The following is a 7,020-nucleotide window of genomic DNA, read 5'->3' on the forward strand; positions in this document are numbered from 1 at the left end:
CAAAAAAAAAAAAAAAAAAAAATACACACTTCCCTACGCAGCCTTTCACTTAGATTGGCCATGTGAGGTAGTTCTGGCCAATGAGATATAAGCGGAAGTTGCTGAGTGAGCTTCTATGAAGGCTATTTAAGGAGAGAAAACTCAACTCATCTGGGATGTGCCTTCTCTTTGTCCTTTTTCATTCCTAGAATGAGATGGAGAGTCTGGAGGTGAAGCTACTATCTTGAGATCACACACGTATCTGTTAACCATTGCCACAATAATGCTGCAAAACAAACCATCCCCAAACTCAATGTTCCATGAATCTCCTGGCTGACTGTGATTCAGCTGATCTAGGCTAAACTGGGTTTTTCAGCTTCACTTCAGGCTGAGGCAGCTGGGGAGTGTAATAAATTGAGGAAACTTGATCTAGTTGGGGTTGGGAGACCTGAGGAGACTTTAGTAAAGGGACATATAGGCTCTGCCATGAGGGTAAGTGAAGATCTGGTGGTGAGAAGTTGAGGACATTCCCAGTCTGATGATTGGTGTCTCTCTTCCTCCTTCTGGGGCATGTTTTTCTCATGGGCAATGGCAGAAGCCCAACAGGGCAAGTGAAAATGCAAAATGTCTCCTAAACCTAGGCTTAGAACTGGCACATAGTCACTTTCTGCTTCATCCTGTTGGTCAAAGCATGGCTATACACCAAACCAAGAGGTGTTGACAAATATTTCCTTTAGTGAAGAGACCTGACGAGTCATGTGACAACAGCTTCCAGGGAGGGATAAAACAATGGGCATGAAATCTACCCTCAAAACACAGCAGATCAGGAAGCCAGAGGAGTTTGGTGACTTCCTCAAGCAGCTGTTGTCTGTCTATATCTTGTAGACAGGAGGAAAACTAGATTGCTTTTTGGTTAAACCACTGCAGTTGGGTTACCAGCTAAGGACAATTTGTAAGTCACTGAGGGAGCTTAAGGATAGGAAGAAAGTGGGGGGACCAATGACTTGAAGTCTCAGTAAAAGCAAAGAAAGGAATTTGTGGAAAGAAACTAGGATGGCAGTACATTTTGATTACAGAGTGGGTATTTTTAATGGGTAGTTCTGAGGCAGGACAGTTCCTGGTGTCACACACAAGGCCTATTGTGTGACAAATGTGGAGAGGAAACAAGAGATGGAAGGCCAAGAACTGAAAAGCCAGGGTGTCAGGGGGATTCCCCAACCAAACAGCAGGACATCAAAGAAGTTGGGGTAGAAAAAGAGCCTGGGCTGCAGGATCTGAAGCCTTCTCTGAGTGAAGAGGGGTCAGAGAATTGGAACAAGAGAGAGCCAGGTGGCAGGGGTCTCAAAAAAGCCTGGGGTTTTACAAGAAGATGAGAGAGAAACGAGGATGCCCAGATTTGTGTTTCTAATCCAGGCTGCTCTTTGAGGTTTAGACTCATATAACAAGGCTCTAGACCTTTCCATTTCATGACCCCCGGGCACTTCCATATCAACACATCTGAGACCAGGCTCATCATATTCCTCTGCAAACCCAATTCTCCTCCTATCACCTCCTCAGTGAGCAACCTGCCACAATTCACCCAAGCTAGGATCCTGGGGATCATTCCAGAGTTCTCCCTCTCCCTCATTCTATCATTAAACCCTACTAATTTTATATCACAAATATGTTTCAAACCACCCCCTCATCTCCTTCGTACCCTATTTCAGGCCCCCACCCTCTCTCCTCAGTCCCTCTGCCTCATTCTCCTAACAATGCACCCTGCCTCCAGAGTCTCCCCACAAAATCCATTATCTAACACCTCAGGGAACCATGCCAATGTTGGCTGAATTCGAAATCACACTCTGCACAAGAAGCCAATCATAAAATACCTGCTTTGTCTCTCAGATGCATGAATATGAAAATGGATTTCTGAAGCTAGCAGGGTGGGAGGGTAGGCACAGGGGAGACGAATCAGGCTGCCCTGGGAGAGAGGTGGAGGTTCCCCAAGGGGAGCCCTGCTATGAAGTGGGGTCCTCTTATCTACACCAACTGGATGGGCTTGGCTGTCGTGGGGGCCCAAATATCCTTGCTTTTCTACTGCCTTGGAGGTCCTGCAGATGCCTGAGTATGGGACAGTGAGCGGATGTGGGCTGTCGAGGGAGAGGCCTGGGGGAGGGGAGGCCAGATGGCAAGATGGGGGCGGCGAGAACACTGAGGAGGGGTTGGCAGCAGCTGGGAAGATCAATGCCTTTCCCCTCTCCGTGTTTGCCTGTGTTGCTATCCCTGCTCAGATGAAAGAAATTCAAATAGTTATTGATTCTCGCTGAGGGGAGAATGTGGGGATTGGGTCTGGCTCCATTACAGCTGCCCCAGCCCCTGCCCAGCCTAGTCCCAGCCCCAGACCCAGCCTCAGCTGGAATCAAAGCCGTGGTCCCTGCCCTGGCTCCTGCCTCCAGCTCAGTCCCAGCCCCAGCTTAGCACCTATCCTGGTCTTTGGTTTGGAGCAGCAATGTGCTCAGTTAAAAAATACTTACTTCCCTTAACCCGCTTGCAGAGGGACCAAAACACAAGTTGTGGAGATGCTAGCCCAAACCCCCACCTCAACCCCAGGAGGCGGGGACAAGTAAGACTAGGGGTCTGAAAACTCTGGGGCCTGAGGTCCACTTCTGGCCTACAGTCTGGCCTTGAGCTGAGAATGATTTTTATATTTTTTAAAGGATTGTAAAGAAAAACACAGAAAAGTGTAGGACAGAGATTGCATGTGGCCCCCTAAGCCTAAAATACTTCCTATCCAGCTTTTTACAGCAAAAGTGTGCCAAGCCCTGGTTTAGACTGTTTTCCTCCTTGTGATTTTGCAGGTGAGTTTCCTTTAGTCTAAGCATTTAAGAACTAAAAGCCCAGTGCTGCCTCCCCACAGGCCTCAGCTGGGGTCTGTAATCTTGGCCTCCTGAGGGGCCCAGAGGGGGTCAATCTTCTCAGTGAAAGTCCAAACCTGCTTTGCAAGGGCTGTTTTGGTCCCTGTGCGCGTCCACCTGCACCAGCCTCCTCATCCTTTGGGAAGGCACACTCAGGAATGCTTCGACAATGGAGGCCAGTCAAAGACTGAGCAACTTCCCAGGAGCCATTCTGGGGAACTGTGATCCCAGGGCACACAGTGCCGGATACTGTATGTCCACCACAGGGCGGGCTTCTGAGGCCTGGGAGTTGTTCTGACCTCTCAGTGGGCGTCAGCTTTGTTAGTCCTGGCTGCTGAGTATCTAGGCCATAGGGGACAGTACAAGGACCATCCTGCTGATACTGTCATCATTGCTGGGTGATCTTAGGCCCTTGGGCCAACTACTAAACCCCTCTGAACCTCAGCTTCCTTAGCTTTAAAATAGGATAACTATAACTGCCTGTGAGGAGCATTTAAAGTATTTAATATAAAATTTTTTTCTGGTTGGGTATCAGTATTTATTTATTTATCTATCTATCTATCTATCTATTTTAGAGACAGGATCATACTCTATTGCCCAGGCTGGAGTGCAGTGGTGTGATCATAGCTCTCTGCAGCCTTGAGTTCCTGGGCTCAGGTGATATTTCTGCCTCAGCCTCCTAAGTAGCTGAGACTACAAACTGCCTCACCTGGCTAATTTTCTTTCTTTTTTTTGTAGAGATGGATCTTATTATGTTGCCCAGGCTGATTTTGAACTCCTGGCCTCAAGCAATCCTCCTGCTTTGGCCTCCCAAAATGTTGGGATTACAGGTGTGAGCCACTGTACCTGGCCAGGTATCAGTATTTAGTAAAGAGAAATGAAAAAAAAGGTGTGCTATTTAAATTTCTGGCTTGCAAAGAGCAGACAATACTATGTAAAATCGGAACCCTAAACTGGAAGCCAAAATACCTGAGCTCTCATTCCTGCTTTGAGCTGAGTCACCTTGGGCAGGGCCTCGCCTAAATTTGCAGAGTAGACAAGACGAGGCTATAATGTGACAATACAAGGAAAAGTTTGATGATGACTATTACACTTGAAGATGTGTTTCTGGAACAGCTCCCTTCTCAGGACCAGGTGCACGCAGGAAGAGGCTAGAGCTTAGGGCTGAGGTGCTGAGCTCACTACTGACCCCATCTCCCTGGATGTGCAGGAATCAGCAGGAAGATGCATCGATCGCCATCGGCAGCTGGGCCACGTGGGTTGCCTATTGATTTGAGATCTGCCTCTCCCTACCCCTTCCCCAGCCCTCCCCCAGTGGGTTGTAAGAGTCCCTCTTGCCTTCTGCCTCTGATAGCACAGGAGAGGGGAGGGGAGAGCAGGCGGAGGCTGAGAAATCTCCCTGATCCCTCCGGACAAAGAGATCTGGCAGCTGCATGTAATTCGGGACTCTGATAATCCCTAATCCCTAATCCGGTTCCATTTGCACATAAATGCAGCGCCTGGCTTCTGACCCCAGGGGTCCTGGGAGCCGTTTGGGGGGTTTGTCCCCCTTTATTTGCTCTGGGAGTTTTCATTGACTGAAAGCCCCTCTGGCCTCCTGGCCACTGAAAGGAAGAGGATTTCCCAAAGGCATTGCTTTCTCTGCATGGAAGAGAATTCCTGCAAATGGGACTTTTAATACCCAGGGCTCCAGATCAGACCCCCAGAAAGTCTGAGGAGGCACCCATAGAGCTGGCATGCCTGACTGCTATGGTTGTGGGACCTCGGCTTGCTAGACCTATGGAGCTGGCATAAGAGGTGGGGGTCCTGGGCAAGCCCTGATGGGGACACAAACAGGGCATCTCAGGGATCAGAGATAGAGAACTTGCAGCCAGGGAGAGACAGGCCCTTGATAGTCTTAGGGCAGATATAGCTCTAGGCACAGAAGTGCGTGTCTTTTTATTTATTGAGAACTTGCTATGTGCCCGGGGCTGTACTCAGTGTTTTAAAATACTATGTCATTTTATGCCACAACAACTTTTCAAAATTAAGTAGCTAAGATTCTCTATTTAATAAGTAACAAGGCTGAAGCTCAGATGGCTAAAGTGAGTTGCTCAGTATCTTAGTGTCTATGTATCATTCCAGAAGCAGGGCACTTTCTTTTTTTTTTTTTGGAGTTGGAGTTCACTCTTTCGCCCAGACTGGAGTGCAGTGGCCGCTCCCGGCCACCACAGCCTCGACCTGCTGGGCTCCGGCGATCCTTCCGCTTCAGCCTTCCAAGTAGCTGGAACTACAGGCGTGCGCTACCACGCCCGGCTAATTTTTTGATTTATTGTAGAGATGAGGTCTCGCCAAGTTGCCCAGGTGGGTCTCGAACCCGCGGGCTCAGGCAATCCACTCACCTCAGTCTCCCAAAGGCGCGGGATTATAGGCTGAGCCACCAAGCCCAGCTGGGAGGTGAGTTTTCTAGAGTGGGAAATAGAGGCTTGGGAAGGGAAGTTTTTCCCTGAGGTTACACAGTGATGAGTATAAGAGTTGGGACTTGGGCCACAGGTCATGGAGTACAGTCATGGAGTAGGGGATAGTGCAGCACACTGGCCTTGGGAGTCGTACTCACTAATGGCCATGCAGTGGTCCAGACCCTCAGAGTATGGGGAGCCTTGGAGATCCCCATTTTACAATTGGAAGACAGAGCCTCCAGGCCACAAAGAAACCTTTTTTATGACAGACCCCTTTCTCTGCTGCCAGTCTCCTGGTTTTCGAAAGCATGGTAAGGAAGCATTCCTATCACTGGCTTTGGCTTTGAGCAGGTTCATCTTTGCAACAGAATTTCTCTCTGCCTCCCAAAGGACGGGACCTAACGATTGCAAGAAGATTGGTAACTTCCCTCCCTGGATTGGACACCAGTTCCTAGAATTCCCTAAGGGTCTAACCTCTAATTTCAATATGTTAATGTGTAGAATCTAATGGCATATTTATTGCTTATGTAGATGCTAGTTATTTACATGGGAAACTGATTTATCTATTAGATAATTAGTAAACTTCAATAATTGCAAAAACCTTTTAGCAATCAGTTGACATTTAATTAACATACAATAACTGTCTTATTAAATCTACATTAAATGCCTGTTGGAGTTAATTAAAACTCATACCTATGACTCCACATTCTTTGGGAATCCTTATTAACACCCACCAGTAAGAATGCAGACAAAAATTCCCTGGAAAGCGGTTTGTAAAGGAATTGCTTGAATGGTGCTCAAATATTTATTCAGTACCTACTATGTACTTAAAACATTGAAAAGGAAAACAAAAATAGGACTTGCCCTCAAGGAACTTAGAGTCTTATGGGGGGAGTGTGGGGGACTACTCAAATGGTCACAGAGACAAATATTACTCTGCAACTCCAACAGGTACAATGAAGTAGGTTGCTGCTGAAAAAACCCTCTGAGTAGGAGGAGGATTTGTGATTGGATTTGTTTTTAAAGAAGGTCATCTGGCTGCAGTGAGGAGAATGGACTGGAGACAGATCCCAATGGCTGTGTGTAAACCAGTCAAGAGGCCATTGCAGTGGTCCAGGTGAGAGCAGCTAGTAGCATGAACTGGATGGTAGATATTGCTGAGGACAGAAAGACATTGAAACATTCGACCCTCAACAGGAGTTGGCGATTAGAAGGGAGGGATGGAGGAGGACTTCTACATGTCTGGCTGTCAGAATTGGCTGACTGGTACCATTTATCAGAAGTAGGGAACGCTGGGAGAGGTCCAGATTTGGGGTAAAGACCTGGAGGTCAGTTTTGGATAGGTTCAGGAGGAAATGCCCAAGAAGAGAATGTGAGCTAGCTAGCTAGCTAACTAGATAGATAGATGATGGATAGATGATCTATAGATAGATAGATAGATAGATACATAGGTAGATACATAGATACATAGATAATGGATAGATGAGAGAGAGAGAGAGAGAGAGAGAGAGAGAGAGAGAGAGAGAGAGAGAGAAATAGAAAGGCAGACTTTCAATTCAGGAGAAAGTTAGGGCTAAAGATTTTTTAAATTCCCATGCTTGGGTTCTACTCTAGAGATTCTGATTTTATTGGCCTAGACTGCAGGTGATTCTAAAAGCCAAGTCTGAGAATAAGTGTTCTAGAAGTAGAAAGCATGAGAAAGTGTAAAC

This window comes from Carlito syrichta, unplaced genomic scaffold (genome assembly GCF_000164805.1).
Source record: "Carlito syrichta isolate Samal-C Ts95f unplaced genomic scaffold, Tarsius_syrichta-2.0.1 Scaffold307331, whole genome shotgun sequence".
Taxonomy (NCBI): domain Eukaryota; kingdom Metazoa; phylum Chordata; class Mammalia; order Primates; family Tarsiidae; genus Carlito; species Carlito syrichta.